This window comes from Cervus canadensis, chromosome 3, assembly GCF_019320065.1.
Source record: "Cervus canadensis isolate Bull #8, Minnesota chromosome 3, ASM1932006v1, whole genome shotgun sequence".
In the NCBI taxonomy this organism is placed as follows: Eukaryota; Metazoa; Chordata; class Mammalia; order Artiodactyla; family Cervidae; genus Cervus; species Cervus canadensis.
This window is the reverse complement of record NC_057388.1, coordinates 9,837,622-9,856,442: the sequence shown is the minus strand read 5'-3', so window position 1 is coordinate 9,856,442 and position 18,821 is coordinate 9,837,622.

The following is an 18,821-nucleotide window of genomic DNA, read 5'->3' as shown; positions in this document are numbered from 1 at the left end:
TGTCCACAAATTCTTTGATAGCCCTTTCTTCAAGCGAAGAGTTTTATTTTGTTTCTCGAGTTTGGACTCAATGTAGTGACTCACTTGTGACAAGCAGTGTGTGGCCGAAGTGATGATTTGTGACAGACAAGATTAAGACATAAAACATATTTTGACTTTCTCTTCGATCTCTCCTCTTGAATCACACGCTCTGGAGGAAGCAGCAGCCAAGTCGTAAAGACACTCAGGAAATTCTATAGAAAGGTCTATGTGGTGAGAGACTGTAGCATCCAGCTGACAGCTATGTGAGTGACCCTCCTGGAGGCAGACTCCCCAAGCTCACTCACGCCTTCAGATGACGCCAGCATCCCCTGATATCTTGAGTGCAATGCTACGAGAAACTCTGCACCAAAACTCCCCAGCTTAGCCATCCTCAGATTCCTATCTCTGAGAAACTGTATGAGGTAAATGTTTGTTGCTTGAAGATGCTAAATTTGGAAATACTTTGGTGACTCAGATGGTAAAGAGTCTGCCTGCATTTGGGAGACCTGGGTTCAATCCCTGGGTCAGGAAGATCCCCTGGAGGAGGAAATGAAAAGTAGTCTTCCTTGGAGAAGACATGGGCAGAGGAGCCTGGCGGTCTACAGTCCATGGGTCCCAAAAGAGTCGGACTCGACTGAGTGACTAACACTTTGTTATACAACAATAGAGTTCAGAGGAGCTGAACCACCTCTATCTTTAATCCCAGATGCACAAAATAGTGCACTGAATGTGCTCAGGAAAATTGGGTCTTCCCAGGTGGTCCAGTGGTTGGGACTCCAGGCTTCCCATGCAGGGTGGGGGAAGGGTTTGATCCCTGGCTAGGGAACTAAGATCCCACATGCTGCGTGATGGAGCCAAAAAAATTTTTTAATTTAAAAAAATTGAAAATAACCCCAGTGATGCATGTAGAACTTGCTGATGTTTACTGACCTCTTTCCCCCCAAGAGAGATAGCCTCCCCCTTAACTAATCATAGACTTGACCTTTAACTCCATAGAATTAACATGAGAATGAACACGAAGACAACAATTTTGTCTTCTGGGGAAAGAAACAAAAACTTCTCTTCAATGCCTCTCCTCCTTACTTCATCTCAAGGAGGAATCTGAATCTGATGAAAAATACTCTGCCACCAAAATAGAGCATGTACTGTTGAATTTCTGAGGGAGAAACCACTAGTTAACAGATCTGTCATGGACAGGTATGGCCAGGTGTAGACAGTCCCCATGAAGCCTACGAGGTGGTAAGCCAAGGGTTACACCACCGGGTAGGGACACACACCTTTCACTCTTTCTTTCAACTCTTTTCTCTTCTAGCCACAAGTCTGAGAGAAGCTCAGAACTTGTTTTCCTTCAAGCAAAACAAAAGCACAAAAACAAAACCACACACAATGGGAGAAGGAGGTGAGGAACAAATTAAGAGAGTAACACTGAAATATACATTACCATATGTAACAGTGATAGCCAGTGGGAAGCTGCCCCATAGCACAGGAGCTCAACACCTCAACCCCGGTGCTCTGTGATGACCTAGAGGGCTGGGATGGAGTGGGCCAGAGAGGTTCAAAAGGGAGGGCATATATGTACTTATGGCTGATTCACCCTGTTGTTTGGCAGAAACCAATGCAACATTGTAAAGCAATTATTCTCCAATTAAAAATAAATTTAAAAAATTTTTTAAGTTAAAAAAAAAAAAACACCAAACAAATGCTAGCTATCTCTTCATAAAGCCCAACTTATCTATTTCTACTTTACCCGGATTTCAGTGCAAAAGCCCCAGCCAAGAATAAAATAGCTCTTTGCCTTCTTTGCTTTTCTGTGCATATATATGTATATACATATGTATAAGCTTCCCTGGGAGCTTAGCTGGTAAAGAATCCACCTGCAATACAGGAGACCCCAGTTCGATTCCTGCTTGATTCCTGAGTCGGGAAGTTCCCCTGGAGAAGGGATAGAATACCCGCTCCAGTATTCTTGGGCTTCCTTGTGGGTCAAGTGGTAAGAATCCACCTGCAATGCAGGAGACCTGGATTTGATTCCTGGGTTGGGAAGATTCCCTGGAGGAGGCCATGGCAACCCACTCCAATAGTCTTGCCAAGAGAATCCCCATGGAAAGCAGAGCCTGGCAGGCTACAGTCCATGGGGTCACAAAGAGTTGGATATGACTGACAGGCTAAGCAAGAGGCTTTCAGAAAAGGAAGCGGAAGTGGGGTTTCAATGTTGGCTGTGAGTGACCACTGTTTGTTGTTGTTGTACTATACAATTATTTAGTGAAATGTAGGAATCATTTGCTTGAATTAATTGGTGAATCAAGTTAAGAAATGGACTCAATGTCATTAGCCTGTCAAATTGTCTGTCAAATTGTCAGTCGAGCTAATGCTCTGTAAAATGTGAGAAAATGCACAATATTCCAAACAGGAATCTGGCACCATAAGATCAGGCCAAATTTCATAGTGTCAAGTTCAAAATGAGGCACATGGGAAATAGCAATTTCATATCCTTTGTCCTGATTTTGTAGTTTCTTACCCAACTCCCATATTTGAGGAGGCAGTTTTGCCTCGGTATGAACTATGGAACTGGATCACAGCTGATAAGCTGTGAAATAATATAACCACTTGGAGAAAAAAGAATTTTAAAAAGACCCAAAAGTTATCACTGTCATGACAGGTTAACAAAGTCTTCTGTTTGCTGTGAAAAGAACATTAAAAAGCAACAGTCTGGGCAGTCTGAAGAAGTGACTGTATATATTAAAACTGTGCACGGAGTGTCTGGTAAATGCCAAATTCATTAAGTAATTATCTCATTTAATTTTCATTTAATATGCCTGTGAGGGCAACACTATTATAATTCCTATCTTACAGATAAGGAGAAGAAGGCTTAAAGAATTTAAATGTGTTGGTCATGATCACCAACAGAGGGTCAGGAGGCAAATCTAGACAGGCTGACCCCAGAATGTTCATTCCTAAACAGCTCATTCTAGTGTCTCTAAGAGGAAAGAACCCTGAAAAGATTGAAGTACTATTAAATACCACCAGCAAATTCTGCTTAAAGATTATGAGGTTTCACTGCTAGAGATACTTAAGATCTGATTATTTCAAAGGAGAGAAATGGAGAATTTTGTTTATTATGTCTTCCCTTGGCTACCAGCTCAGTAATATTATAATCTTAAAGTTTATCTGTGTGTCTATCTGTCTGTCTTCCTCCCTCTTATTCTCACATTATGGGTTTTGGAAATGGCAGTTCTTTCTCTCTGATTCAAAGCTGTGTATCTAGGAGATATTCTCTGTGGAGCTCAAAACTGTCACCTTCCTCCACATTCAAAACACAGCCTCAGGTCAAAAGCACAGTGCCCTGACCAATAGCTCTCAACATCCTGGAGAAAATCTATATGCTGCACCCATCATTGTTGCCCAGTGAAGCCTTGTAAAATGCTCTCCTTTTACCTGCATCACTGAACAGATGGTTTTGCTATCCACTTCAACTGTTCTGGTGCGAAATCCACAAAGATAGCACTGTGCCAAGCCCTCAGCTTTGAGCAGGAATATCAGCGACATCTACTGTTTGACTCTCTGTATTAATTCCCCCTGACTTTAGAACTCTGGCATGGAGCCTAAGGGAGCTAGCCAGACAATCTGAGCATCACTTCACCATGATGAAACAGAAGTGTCACGAATGAAATACCATGAAGATAGTTCTCCCCCAGGCTTTGTGATAATCAGGGAGAGTGGAACAAGGCTGGCTGTCAGCCCCCAGAACAGGTATTGCTTTCTCTCTACCAGGCTCTTGGTTCCTCATGAAAATATTCCCTGGCAGGTCCACTAAGCAACCCTCAGAACATGCCCAGATGCACATGAATCTGCAAAAAACAGAGTTAGCTTATTATTCCAGCATTCTGGATGCAATGTCAGAAGTCCATCACCAGTCAACTGCAGGACAGCCCATATATTATAACCTACTCAAGTGTCCATTTTTTTTTAATGTATGCTTTAGCTTGGATCAAATAGGATGTGCAAATATTGTTAACTATTTTGTTTATGATTAAACTAAAGGCTGAACAATTCCAGCAATTCTAAATTACAATCTGTATATTTAGGAAACCTTCCAATTTCATCTCAGTATTAAAATAGTACAGAGAGTATAATATTATCCATATATTTGTCAATCAAAGCATAAATATCATGCCAATTGAGGACATGTCTAATCACACAGGCAGCATTGAGAACGTCTTCATAAGATCTTGGTTCAGAAAGAAGCCACTAAAAAAATCCTTCCTTGTTATGCAAATAAAAAGTAGTAATTAGGCATATATTTACAGGGCAAGTTTATGCCGAAAGGGTGTAAAATGACTTTTTTTTTTTAATCAGTTCAGGCTTTCTTGTCTGACAGTTCTAGCAGGCAAAGCTCGTCAGTGGAAAGACTAGACAATAAGCAGAAAAAACCTGACACATTTTGGGAAAGAACTTGAGAACCCAACCTCTGCTTTCTAAGACTATAAATTAAGGACACCTGGCAGAACAAACAGGGTTGCCCTCACTGAGGTCCACTGACACAAATGAACTCTAAAGGTCCCCAAGAGAAGTGAAAGAAGTGGAAAAGGGCAGCTTGTCCTGCTCATGGAACCTCAGGGTTCACCAGCGATGGCTGAGAATTAGAACTGGAAGCCCTTGGGAATCCAACAAGCATATGTCAAGTAAAGGATGTGAAGATGGGGGTTCTTTCATACAAAAGCCACTCAGAAGGAGCCACTCTGTTACAGAGAGTCTCCTCGTCCTTTCACAAGACATTGTACCTGCTCTGAAGATTATCACAGTGACGACTGGAATGGGGGAATATCGGACACCAGCAGTTTCCTGTGGTATCTTGGTTAGTTCTCTCAACAACTCAGTAAGATTGACGTATTCCTCACTCTTTTCCAGCTGAGGAAATCTAGGCAAAGAGAAATTAGTCTGTCTATAATCATAGGAGCAAATGATAAAGCTGAGATTTGGACCTTGTCTGCATGATGCTAAATCTCATACTTTTTCAGAGTTTGAGGTCTTAGAGGTGTTTCCTGGAGATCACAAATTCTCAAGATGTATTCAGATGAATACAAACCAAAGTGAGTTGATAACTTTGGAACTGAAGCTACCAGAAATTGATGAAAGTAGATGATGAGAATTCAGAGGATAAAGGGAGGCAGTATCATACAAGTCAGCTTAGGTGGGTCAAGTACAGCTTACTAAAAACATAAAAGGTCAGGGTCTGTGTGAGAGCAAGTGGGGTAAGCAATCAGAATGAATTAATAGATAAAGGTAGACAGGTTTGGCAGAGGGTTTTATAAGTGCACAGTGGGATTTGAACAGGAATTATTTTTTCTTGATGGTAGAATAATAACTTCCTAAAGAGTTAGGGATTTATTGCCATATTACATTTAATCAATGCCTTTTTCTGAATTAAATAATCTCATAGATTATACTGCACTGATTTTATACCATTGGGAAATAAGAATCTATATTATTTTGTAAATTAAAATCTCAAAGCACTAAGTTAGAGAACAGGATACTTTAAATTCCCATCACTGTCTTGGAAATTAACTTAGTTTCTTATATTTTATATTAAAATAACAGTATATGAATATAACAGTATACACAATGGTATACTATGACAGGGCTGTTAATTTCCTTTCCAAGATTCAGTCTCTGCATTCACCTTTAGTAATAGAACTCAATTATATAGTTATATATATTACATATATATATAGTTTTTCATCTTCCAGTTTTACTAAGATGTAATTGGCATACATTACTTCATAAGTTTAAGGTGTACAGCATAATGATTACATACATCATGAAATGTATGTACCTTTCATGTACATACTACATGAATCCAATTGCATTTGGGCAACCAAGTTACTATTCAAGAGACTATATTTTGTGTAATTTTTTGTGAAAAGGGACAGCTCAAGTCCATAAAATGAAAGTAGAGAACTTGTGAGCCTTCTTAGAAAGTATAGATTGTCTTTGACTCTTAAGTATGGCAGAGTAGCAAAATAAAGGGAGACTGGATCCCCGACAATCATTGGAATCATCACAGTGCCAGCAGCTGGCTGCCTGTAGACTCCTTTATGAACAAGTTAAGAATCTCCTTGTGTAAGCTTCTATTACTTTAGGTTTTTTCGTTTTATTTGGCCAGATCTGATTCTGACCAATATAGAACTAATTAGATTAAATCATCATTGACTTGAGCTATTGTTAAATGCTAGATAATCTTCAGTTAAAATTGTAGTAAATGATAATTAGACGATTCGAGTAATTTAAAATTTATAAATAGAGTTTGTAACTGAGTTTGATCCATGAGTAGCAAATATAATAATGATTTGAAAGCTGATCTGAAAAGGATGAGTCAAAATTAGGTAATAATAGATAAAAATTGTCCTGAATTTCTTTCACATTTCAAGTACTTCCCACACAGAGCACAAGCAATAAAGACAACAGAATGTTTGGACTATTTCCTTACTAATTAATGTTCTTATGATAAAAAAAATGTTCAAATGCAACAGAAATGCATGAATTCATTTTAATGTCCAGTATTCAATGAAGTGTCTATTCTTTTTTGTCAAATTATATTATTGAAGAAAATGTGTTATGTCTAAAGGTAATATTATTCTTGAATATAATTCTTATGATAACTTACCATGCATTAAATTAATAATAAAATAAATAGAAAATTATGGAAGAGTCATGAATATCCTTTCTTAAATTTCATCCCAAAATTTTGCTGCAATTAGGCTATGATTTTCTATTTTATCATCTACATGGTGTTCTTCAAGTGATTTCAGACAGAGGGAAGATATCAGATATCCTGATCACAGAATAGGGTACTTCCAGAAGAAAGAAGCAAGGGTAGGGGGAAAGGCCATAGGACAATACTAAGTGGGATGCCATGCATACTTTAAAAATATGCGTGTTAATTGGGAATGAAAAAATAATAATTACTTAGAGAATGTAAATAACCAAGCCCCATCTCTGTCAGTGAATGAAGAAGGAAGCTCCAAGTAGTAACCTCCTTGGCTCTGAAAAGAAGAAATCCATTTAAACTGTCATTCTAATCAGAAAGTGTCATTGACTTCCTCACTGTATCTTGCTTTATGCTCTATTAATGGAGTAATTTCTCTAACCCCACAATCTCAATCGTCACTTATTTATAGATGAATCCCAAAGGTCCCTCTCCAGGTCCCACTCCTGCCCTGTATTCTAGGTCTGAATAATTTATTATCACTTGGATGTCAAACAGATCTCTGCAACCCAAAGACATTAAAAATGAAAAATAAATATTTTCTCCTACTCTTCTCCCAGCTCATGCGTTCTCTACCATGGTTACGTCATCATCTTTACTGTCCATTTCTATCTACTCTCTATTATCCCCTCACGAACTTACCTCTGCAAGATTCCTTTTCCTTTTCCCCTCCTTTCAATTGTCTCTGCTAATGATCAAAATTAGCCACCATCACCCCCATCTCTTACTAAAACCACTGGACATTCTTCTAACCAGTCTTCATCCCTCCTGTCCCTTTCCCCTTCCACTGAAGACGAGTGATTCCCTAAAACCCAGATCTGACTATACTTAACCTCTCCTTAGAAGCCTTCAATGACAATCTGTCCCTAACCACCTTTATATTTTCACCTCCTGTCATTTATTTCCCATGACCTTTACTCTAGCAACATGAAGCAATTCACATTTCTTCAAACAAGATACCCGCTGGAGCCAGGCATGTATGGTTTGCCTGCTGCTCTTTCCCCTGCAAGAGATGCTATGTTCCCTCTGCGTGGTTCCTATTACCTGTATGTTTACGTCTTTTTCATGCTGCTCTGTCGGGATGAATTGTTCTCCTTTGTACTCTAAAAGCATTTAGTACACACCCCTATTCAAACACATATATTTGTATGGCACTTAATTTTTTACTTCCCTTTTCACCACTAGACTGTGAGTTCTTTGAAAGAAGACACCATATTTTATCCATTTTTATATCCTTAATATAGCACATCCTACCTTGTACATGGTAGGTGCTTGATTTTTCCGAGTTGAGACAAAACGTACATACTGTCACATTAACTCAAAGTTTTTTTGTTTTATACATTTTTCCTTCTCTCTGAAAATTACCTATCACTTTAGTTTTTTTTTTCTTTCCAAAAGGTAATGACTTGAAATAAGCAGGGAACCAAACCTGGGAGACACCTGTACTGCTATTACATGTACAGAGCACATTCTAAGTACATCTAGTGCTTAATAACCACCCTAATTATTTATTAAAATTTAACTCTCTTTTCCAGTTAATTAAACTTGAATTTGGTAGAGCTATCCAATTTTGGCAGATAAGCAGCTTTTTTATGAGTATGGATGTATGTTAAAAGCTGACTGGATACAACATTTGCAGCAGAAGTTTAAATTTCTCTACCTACTTAAATACATGGCAGAATGCCTCTTTAGTACAGGAAGGCTCTCCCCAAGAAACAACAAGCCTTAGTCTGTTGCCTCTGAAGGGGCAAATCTTAAATAATTTATAGACTCGTTATTTTTTCCTTTAATATCCACATACTTATAGATTAAAAGTACCCCTCTTTTAAAAAACAAAAACATAAATATTAAAAGAGTCTATAGCACGATGTTTGGTCTTCCTAAATAATTTATCCTACTATGAGTAAGTGATCTGGATGTTTTGCCAACTTAGAAACACAGAACCCTTATTTCTTCAAACACTCCCATCTCAGAATGTATCAATACTAAGACAGGACATTCATTTTCTAGGAGACATTTGTCTTCCTCTCTGTTTTGGGATGCAAGTGCTATTTTTGGAGTATACAAGCAGAGGCAGACATGTTTTACAGATGATGTACAGGGTCTCTGGAACTGCTGATAGGATTCTGGAGCTTCGGTCACAAAAATGCCACACTCCAACAGGACCCGTCTACTCAAGGCACCACTCTGTAAGGGGACATCCAAATTGGATTGACACCAAAATTTGATTACAATACATATTTTTTTAAATGGGGTGTAGGCTGTAATTTTTTAAAACCTTATTTAAGTATTTAATAATAGAATATTTTAAACATACCAAAGAAATACCCAAAAAATTAACTTAACAGCCTCCCATATACCTACCACCTAGATTTGACAGGGGTTTAAATTCTTGGGCAAACTCCGAGAGATGGTGAGAGACAGGGAAGTCTGGCGTGCTGCAGTCCATGGGGTTGCGAAGAATCAGACAAGACTTGGCGACTGAACAGCAACAATATTTCATCACAATTTACTTGTTTTTTTTTTTAAGAAATAAAACTATACTGCTAAATCCTAAGTCCCACTCCCCATCCTTTCTCCCTCTCTCTCATTAAGTGATAATACACTAAATAGTAGTATATCTTATTTATGGACATACCTAAGTAATACAAATGTAAAAGACTTCTTTTAACTAAAGACAGTAACAACGAAAAAAGAATGGGTTCATTCAGAATTTGTGAAGCTACACTCCGGAGTCTAGAATGGAACTTGGCACATTTTTTAGGTAAAAGGCAAGATAGTAAATATTTTAGGTCTCTGTTTCACCTACTCAATTCTGCTTTTGTTGTGTGCAAGCAGCCACAGAAAATACACAAATGAATGAGCATGACTGTGCTCCCATATAACTTTATTGACAAAAACAGAGGGCAAGCTGGATTTGGCCCATGGGCCACTGACTTGTATTAAACAGTTAGCTGAAATACAATTATATAGAGAGTGAGTTATTAATAATATTCACTACGGTTCTTGTAATAACTTCTCTGAAAGAAGTCAAAACTGTCCGCAGGATCCACTCTCTCCTTCTTTTATAATGATACCATTTTCAGCATATGGTGGACTAGAATAACAGATGGATTTTCCCATATGATTTATCCAGACTCTTATGTTGTTTGTGGCCATGTGACTAAGTTGTGCCCAATGAGCTGTAAGTACAAGGTCACATGGCAGCTTCTGTGAACTTTCCTTAAAAGAAAGTTGGCACACACCCTTTGGTGACTTTTTCTTTTACTTCCTGGATCCTGCTGCTGGAAATATGGTTGCAGTCATTGGAATTCTGTTTTAGCTCATGAGGACACGAGCCCCACCATATGAATGGAAGAGCAATAAGTCCGAACAAACCCAGATCTCTGGTGACTTGGCAGAAGGAGATCTTCTCATTGCCCATCTCAACAAACTTCAATATTAATCCAGAGTTATGTGGGATTCTCATGCATGCGTTATAAGTTGCTTCAGTCATGTCTGACTCTGTGCGACCACGTGGACTGTAGCCCACCGGGTTCCTCTGTCAATAGGATTCTCAGGCAAAAATACTGGAGTAGGTTGCCATACCCTCCTCCAAGGGATCTTCCTGACCCAGGGATCGAACCCATGTCTCTTATGTCTCCTGCATTGGCAAGCGGGGATTCTTGCAGTCACATCTAATTCCTACTGATACAACTTTCAGGCCTACTGAATAGGCAATGGGCAGAATCATCAGATCCACCTAACGTCAATATTCTTGTCTAACAGAATGTCCTCCCTCCTTATCCAAACTCTGCACGACTTGCCTCTGTTCATCATGGAAACTGCTAGGGGAGTTCATGTTTACTTATATTAGAAAGTTAAACAAGGAGGCTTCCCTGGTTAAGGGAAGGAGGCTTCCCCTAGTGGTTAAGACTACGGGTTCCAGTGCAGGGGGTGTGGGTTCAATCCCTGATCAGGGAGCTAAGATCCCACATGCCCTGTGATAAAAAAGCAAAACAAAACATAAAAAACAAAACAGAAGCAATATTGTAACAAATTCAATAAAGACTTTTACAAAATGGTCCACATCAAAAAGAAAAATCAGAAAAAAAAAGGTATACAAAATTATACATGAATCTCCTGTCTACAACTCTTGAAGGTAAAGACCTAAAGTGGTAGCAGAGACTTTATCTCTTACTGCCCTAAATCTGATGAATACAATACCTATAGCAGATTCATGCAAATGCTAAAAATTTCACTGTGCTTTCTTCTAAATGTGTTGTGCCTATTGCCCTAGACAACAGACTCTCAGCTACACTGACAAGTGTTGTTTCTACACAGGGGCCACTGTCACGGTGGTTGATGTTACTTGTGCTGCCGTAGTAGAGACTGGAAAAGCACAGATTCTGGACTGGGCAAAGTCTGGAAACAGTTATCCCAGTGCGTGAAAACCAGGTCATCCACACTTTGACCTTATATTCTCTCCTAGCTATAACACCCTGGGTTTGAAGTAGTTTATTTCACATCTGTTTTCTTTTTTAATTTTTTTTTATTGTGGTAAAAGTCACATAATATAAAACATGCTATTTCAACCATATTTAACTGCACAATTCAGTGGCACTATGTACATTCACATTGTGCAACTCTTGCCATCATCCGTCTCCCGAATTTTTCACCTTCCTAAACCGAAACTCTATCCCCATTAAACACTAAGTCTTCATTCCTTCTCCCCAGTCTCCCATCCACGTTCCAGGGCCACTGGCATCTACCAGTGTACTTTCTGACTCTATGAATTTGACTATTCTAGGTATCTCATATAAGTGGAATCAAACAGAATTGGAATGCATTTTTAAGGTTAACTTAATATATATCCTATAAATATATATACTACTGTGTATAAAATAGATAATTAATGAGAACCTATGGTATATCGCAGGAAAAATAAAAAGTCACATCAGTTTATAAACCACTCCTCCTCATCAGATCCTAGATAATGACTGGAGGAGGTAAGTTGCAAAGAGGATTACAACCTCAATTTAAATGCAATTGAAAATAAGAGAAAGATAAGCAGATGTGACTAATATTTTTAACATGGAAAAACTACTGGGGGAAAAGGAACCAGAATGTTAATGTTGCTTATCTCTGACTGGTGAAGTTACAGGTGGTTTATTTCTTCCTTTTTATTTTCTAAATATTCTCCAACAAACATTTATTACTTTTGAAAATGGAAAAAAAAAAACGTATATTTCAAGTTCCTGAAAAAAAACTCAATTTAATAAAGAAAACAAGTAGAAGAATGAAAAATATAGAAAAATCAACATGGCACAGAAATTAAAAGCAAATAATAGACCAACAATTTTCTTTTATCTGCAAGAAAGGAAAGCAACAAAGATGTGGCTACTCAAAGAGCAAACGATTTTCCTTTGGTTTGTTTTAGAGTTCCAATCCAATTAATCTTCCAGTTTCTTATTCTCTGAGCCTTTGAACCTCAGTTTTCCCTTCTATGAGATTGCACCCATCCCTCAGTACAGAAAATTGATGTGAAAGCACCTGGATTTCCATTTCTAGCAAATGAATAATCAGTTCCAATCATTATAATAGCAGATTTCAATTAATTCATGAAATTCAATGTGGGCACTGAGCTGTCATGTTGAGTGGGAAACAAAGATGAATGGGAAAGTCTCCCTTGCACCCAAGGATGTCACAACTGAGTTGGGAGGATTAGAAATATACCTGAATCGTTTCCATGCAATGTTCTTCATCACAGAGGAACAGAGTACAATGGAGTTCAGAGGCAGATTAAGAAAAGTTTTACAGGACAGAGTATTCCAGCATAAAGATGCAAAGAAACACTCTGGCAAGGGGAGTAGAAATGCTGAATTCTAGAGTTGGCTGTGCCAGTAGCAATGTGGCACAGAACAGGGTTATAAACCCTAAGTTTCGGATTCATCATTTTTCCAATTAGAAGGATTTTCCCAGATGATCTCTAAGATAACTTCTGCTTTTATAACAAACAGTGTTTTATGTGAGAACTGACCTTCATAACTACAGATAAAAATTGTGCATGTGTGATACAGTATAAGGGTATACGTATGTTTAATCCTCATAAACATGAGGATACAAATAGGATGATTATTGTTCCCATTTTTCAGCTGAGTAACTGAAGCACAGATAGTGAAAGTAAATCGCCTAAACCTTAAATTCACATAACTGGATTCAAATCTAGGTAGTCTTGAGGCAGTACTGTTTTAGTGAAGCCTTGAAAGATTTTTAGGGTTATCTTTTTAATAATAAAAAAGAAATGAGTTTCATGGAAACTCACCATGAACAAAGGCAGAAAAGTGGGGGAACAAGAGAGATTTAGGGAAGCAGCATGCAGTCCTGGAAAGGGTGACCTTTGTATCTAAATACTAGAGTTGGAATATTTATTCATTTTGTGACAGTGATAAAATTACATAGACGCTCTAAGCTTTAATTATCTGTAAAATAAGGATAATAATATGTTCCCTGTAGGGTTGAAGTGAAAATCAAATAAGATAATACATGTAAAATGCTAAACACGGTGACAGGCACACAATGGGTACCTAATACATGGAAGCTATTACTACAAATGAATAGCCCAGTTTGGGCAAAGCATGTCAGGATAAGGTGAGAACTGGACAATAATTGGCTACAAAGGTACAGCTTGGGAAAATTTTGAATGCCTGAACAAGTTTAGATTTTTTAATCAAGTCACTTAAAGTTTGCAAGGAGGGAATTTTTATATGTTGACAACCAATATTAAACTTGAGTTTCCTGAACATTCACTTGATGGTAGGAGGAATATGATACTGAGAAGGATCCTCAGTGTAAATAAAGATATATGGAATATAATCTACATCCATTTACAAGGATACTGGCTCTGACTTCCCAGTGTATGGGATTGTTGAATTTTCAGGGTAGAAATATATTATTTTATTTTAGAAGTGTCAATTTCTTAAGGGCTAAAAGTATAGAACGATATTATTAAATAGAAAATACCTGAACTGCCTTTATTCATTTATCATCCAAAGTTCAATGTCCAATCTAGTGACTTCTCACTTTGAGCAAATGAATATGTGACAGAAAGAAAACATAAACTAAATAAAAAGAAAAAATAAATAAATAAATAAATAAAAAGAAAAAAGTCTGAATTCAACCTACTTGGACAGTTACAAATTAAAAATGAATGTGGGGACCATTAAAGACCTCGCCTTCCAATGCAGGGGATGTAGGTTTGATCCCCGGTCAGGGACCTAAGATCCCACTTGCTTCATGGGATCTTTTCTGGTCAAAAAGCCAAAAAACATAAAACATTGCTACCAGAAGCAATAGTGTAACAAATTCAATAAAGACTTTGAAAACGGTTCACGTTAAAAAAAAAGAAAGAATGACTGTGGAATCAGTCAATTTCACCAAAAACTAATCCATGCATTTATTGAAAATATGTTATATACCTTGCACTTTGCTAAAGGCTTCATGTGTTTATTTCAATTAATCCCTAAAGCATACTCACAGTTAAGTATTTTATTATTGCCGTTTCTTAAATGGGAAAACTGAGATTCAGAGACATTAATTTGCCAAAGTACACAGAGATATTAAATGACTTGAACCTGAATTGAAAACCGAGATCTGATGCTCTTGTATTTAGTGCAGCCGATACGAGCACCTTCACTACCACTTCCACCCACATCTCAAGCGCTGTGCCACTATTACAACACCAACACTACCACTGTTGCCATTCTGACTACCACAACCACTCCATCACTATCACCACTATCACAGCTACAACCACCACCGACAAAGCACCGCAAATACCAACACCACCACCATCATCACTAAAACCACCGTCGCAGTCACCAGCACCACCACTGCCAGCATCCACTGCCATTGTCACCATTGCCACAACCACCACGAGCAACGTCAGCACAGTGAACCACCACCACCACCATCATGACCACCATCACACCCACCGTCACCATCATACTAACCACTATCTACTACCAGCATCCACTGCCATTGTCACCATTGCCACAACCACCACGAGCAACATCAGCACAGTGAACCACCACCACCACCACCATGACCACCATCACACCCACCGTCACCATCATACTAACCACAATCACCAGCAAATCATCACCACTATTGCCACTATCACCAGTATAACCATCTCCACTCCCACCACCAGTTTCCTTGGCACCATTACCCCCACAGTCCCCTCCAACACCAACACTAATACCAAACATCTCCACCACCAACACCCCCTTCTGCCTCTAAGGGAGACTAGCTTCTTTAAAACCAAATATCGTCCCAAGGACAAATGACTGATGTCCATAATATCTCCCAAGAGTAAATTTCTTTCCCAGCTTCCTCCTACACAAGAGTCGTGTCTTCATCAAAAACACCTCTCTCCCAGAACAACTGTCCTCAGTACTTCTACCACAGATAGTTGCTAAGATATTTTTAAGATCAAGAAAACCGGGTGGAGAGGGAGGTGGGAGGGGGGATCGGGATGAGGAATACGTGTAAATCTATGGCTGATTCATATCAATGTATGACAAAACCCACTGAAAAAATAAATAAATAAATAAAGGAAAAAAATTAAAAAAAAAGAAAACCAGAATTAGTTCTATTCTCCATGGTCATGCAGTAATGTATTTTATAGCATAAAAATATTTCTAAGTTTTGAAAGAGTAAAGTTCATAAAATGATATGTGTATTTGAAGGGAATGTAATCCATAAATCAGCATGTGGGCATGGAAGCTTGTTAGAGACTCAGAATCTCAGGCCCCACCTGTGATAAATCAGAATCTGCATTTTAAAGATCCCCAGGTGATCTGTGCCACCTTAAAATTTGAGAATCACTACCCTAAATCTCATAATTCTGCCACTCTGCATAAAACAGTGGGTGATTTTTGTCCTTTTTTTTAAGAGCTCAACACAGCCTCATTAGAAACATAAAAATATTTACTTTTAAATAATAGTATAAAAATAAGTAATAGCATAAAGCTGTTTTCAAGTAGCTAAGAATCTAGCTGGCTGATCATTTGAGTGATGAAAATAAAAACTGGTATTCTTTCTTAGAGGAAGGCACACTTCAATACGTAGGAGAAATTTTGAGTTACGGAAAAAAAAAGAATATCAGAAAAGGGTTAAAAAACAAAGTAAAATATGAGCAGAAAGAAACAATAACAGAGAGAAAGCATCCTTTAACTAGAACAGGAATAAAGAGGACATGGAAAAATACTGCCCCCCTTTGAAGTAGAAAAGACAAGGCTGGTAAATGGTGATGCTAAAGTGACAGAGGTTTAATGAGGTTCTGAAGGTGTGATTTTCACTCCCGCCACCAATATATATGTATATAGTAATCAGTTTAGTACTCTGTAGTCAATTTTTACAAAAGATAGCCTCGGTGACAAGGGTAGTTTAAGAATCACCCCAGAGATGAAGCACCTGCTAGCTCATGGTCCTTTCTCTCTTTGAATCCTTTTCCTTATCATGCCTTCTCTTTATACTAAAAAACTCCTTTCTCTTTTCAGTTTCCACCTTTGAAACATGTGTGCCCCCTTGTCATCATCTTCCTCTCTGAGTAACATACTCGATTAAAAACAATTTCGGAAGTATTTATAGATGCCTACCAGGGACCCATTCTCCCAACATTTAAAATCACAGTATTTTAGGATGTTGGAGAGACCCACCTGAGGCAAAGGAGTCCTGTTTCCCTTATAAACTGTGTCCCTTAGGAACTAATGCCTCCGTTCTCTTTCTCCATCTCCTCCGGCCAGCCAGGGTAGATGCAAGTGGAGCAGCAAATTCCAAATTTTATCAGAATATTTTCATACATTTAAAATCTCAATTTTAACAACAGGGTCCACTATTTCCCTATTTTTATTTTGCTTTAAGAGTATCTCTTCTCAGTGTTTTATGCTGATTCCATTTTTTTCTATTCTTTAAGTGCCCCAGTCATGCAAATTATCATCAGGATAACATTTTTGCTTAAGCTACGAACTGGAAAGAATCTGTTGTAAATGTCTAAACACAATATCCAAAGAAAAGTTGTCTGGACAATATATTCTATTGTAACATGATTTTATTTATGTATGTTTACCATGTAATTTAAAATGTCACCTCTTATTTAATACTTAAAAAAAGGAAAACTCTATTTCTGGGGCCACGTATAGGCTTTGTGTTTGTAACACTCACCCACCCACATCAGAGTCTGTTAGTGCCAGAGTATTAGATTTCAGGGTGACGATAACTAGTAAAAACAAATCTCTTCCCAGGCAGAATTAATCCCCTCTTTTCTGAGCTCCTAGGGCAGTGGAACATACTTCTACTACAGATCTTTGAATTATTATTAATTGTTTAAATGATCTGACCCCTCTATTAGACTGTATCCTGTGCCTAGAAGGCAAAAATCTACTCTAATTCAGATGGCTAGGTGTTCGGTTTGGAGTTGGCTGAAACATTATTTTTTGAAAAAAATAATTTCTGTCATTTAAAAGTATGTGAATCTGTACAGAATTGCCTATTAAGATAATCTTACAAATATATAAAATATATATATTTAAAATAAATATATATATATAAAAAATCTGTGCTGGACAGTTACTGAATTAAGGCCAGTCAAATATATATTAAGCCTGTCAAATGCATATATAAGCCAGTCTACCATATTAGACTGCCTATGTTAGAATCCAGTCTTCATCGTCAAACCATTAAATATCAGTATCTGCACCTCTCCACAATGAGAATAATCATCATACCTACTTCCCAGAGTTAAAATGAGAATGCCCTGAGAGTTTAGCATACAGTAGGTGGTTGGTGTTCATTAAAGCAAATTCAATAAAGCTATTGATTTTTCATCAGAAAATGTAAAACCAAGAATCATAGATATTGAAGGTAAATTTTGCTTTATTTTTGAGGGAAGTCGTATATTCTCTTGCATTTTAGCACTCTGCCGACAGATCCAGAGACAATCCAAGCCAAAAGTCTTGCACCATGTTAGGGTTCTCTCCTAATTTAACTTCATACGGACCAGCCCCAAAGTACCAAAAATTACTGCTCCCTGTCCCACTTAGGGCAAGTCAAATACTTCCCATTTGCCAGGTTCCTGATCACAAATTAAATATAATTAAATTACAGAGAGTCCTTTACATGTATACACACACACAAACACACACACACACACAATCACAAAAAGAACATATTCCAGATCCTAGTGTTACTTATTTTCATTTAACAAGGACTGAAGCAACACTCTATGAGGATTTTTACCGGGGAGCTCAACATGGCCAGCTCCGTCAAATCTCAGCTCAAGGTACCCCCTGCCTGCCTGTCGGTTACTCTGCCTATGATCTTCCTAGTATTGTCAGTATCTGAAATCAACAACTTACTTCTCATTTTGTTGATTATGTATCTCCATCCTCCCATAAGAACATAAACATTTTGAACTCAACGATTCATTATTTATCAAATGATTGAATAAATAAATGCATGCACCATTTGCCTCTGCAGTTTTCCTCCTGGATTCTGAATTTCTCTGCAGAATTCTCTCTAGAAACTAGGAAATAGCTGGATATTTCCCAGCTTTAGCAGACATGGGGCAAGAAGTTTCCACTGCCACTTAATGGTGTATGTCCCCACCATCTCCTCCTAACGGGAGCCATTCATTCATAAAGTTAACAGTTAACCCAAGTAAGGCTTGTGTAACTACAATCTGAAAAGACACTTCCTAGCTTAAGTGAAATTTGTTTTTTCTCTGCCAGGAGACACAACTGTGTCTGCAGAGCAACACGACTGTGTTATACCCTTTGAAAGATGAAGAGGGAAGAGACACAAGTGCATTGTCTCCTATTTCCGGAAAAGACACAGAAAATCAAAGCCGGAGACTACCCTGCCCGAGAGAGAGCTTGATCTATCAGGTGGAAGTTCAAATTGTTTTAAAAGGAAAATATTTCTTTTTCATTAAGGTGAATTATTCTTCTCTCTGTCATGATGAGGTCTATAAAGCTGTGAAGGGTAATTATAT